The 1,068-nt window shown below is 47.2% G+C and overlaps 1 protein-coding gene across 1 annotated transcript in view; it reads right to left on the bottom strand.

Moving 5' to 3' along the window:
* The window catches only part of FOXRED2 (FAD dependent oxidoreductase domain containing 2), a 21,139-nt gene that overhangs the window by 18,995 nt on the left and 1,076 nt on the right, over positions 1–1,068 (bottom strand). The window lies entirely within an intron of this gene.

The following is a 1,068-nucleotide window of genomic DNA, read 5'->3' as shown; positions in this document are numbered from 1 at the left end:
AACGGGGCTGCGGGAGACGTGCGCACGTGGTGCTCGCTTTGCGCTGCGGGCCTGGCGGTGGGGCACCTGCGGAGATGAGTGGGGCGGGAGAATGGTGAGGAGCAGGACGTTCGGTTCTTTCCAAACTCTCCACGCGTGACACCAGCTCTTCCATCCCACCAGTGTAGCCAAACGCCAGGCCCCTTGGCCTCTCCACATTTGTGGAACTGGAAATCAGGGGCAGATAAACCCATCAACAAGTATTAGCTCTGGCAGAGCTCTGGTGGCATAGTGGGGTGTGCACTGGGCTGCAACCTCCCAGATTGGCAGTTCAAAACCACTAGCTGCTGTTGGGGGAAAGATGAGGTTTTCTACCCTCTAAAGCAGTGGTTCACAACCTTCCTCATACCGGACCCTTTAATACGGTTCCTCATGTGATGGTGACCCCCACCCCACAACCATAAAATTATGTTCGTTGCTACTTTATAACTGCAATTTTGCTACTGTTATGAATCGGGTGATTCCTGTGAAAGGGTGGTTCGACCCCCAGGTTGAGAACCACTGCTCTAAAGGAAATCCAGTGGCTATTCTACTCTCACCAATGTTAAGGTTGTCATGAGTTAAAATGGATTTGGTGGCAGTGAGTTACATTGCATTAATTTTTTGATACGATAGTTGGGTTTGTTTGCTAAGCAGCATAGAGGAGCTTGGTAGCACTGTGCCTGGTAAATTGCAGAGCCATCGGTTCAAACACTCCCAACGTTTGGTGAGGAAAATGAGACTTACCTCTCTCTTAAAGATTGTCTCAGAACCTATGACGTCACTAGGAGTTAGGATTGATTGGGGTGCTTTTGTTTACCCTGAATAAAATCTGACTTGGTCTTTGGCCAACAGGAGAGGTGCCATTTTGCACACACTGGCCAAAGGGAGATTAAGTGATTTGCTTAAGGCAGAACTATTTAAAGGGATACTAGAATTTAAAAAGAATGCTCTTTTTACAGCAATTATGAACTTTCTCAGGGTTTATATTCCCTCAAGAATAGAATCCCATTTTGTGTGCGTGGTAACATTGAAGCAAAGCCAACATAA

This window comes from Echinops telfairi, unplaced genomic scaffold, assembly GCF_000313985.2.
Source record: "Echinops telfairi isolate 266 unplaced genomic scaffold, ASM31398v2 ScPeMD7_2;HRSCAF=8, whole genome shotgun sequence".
NCBI classification, from domain to species: Eukaryota; Metazoa; Chordata; class Mammalia; order Afrosoricida; family Tenrecidae; genus Echinops; species Echinops telfairi.
This window is presented reverse-complemented; position numbering and strand designations above follow the sequence as displayed.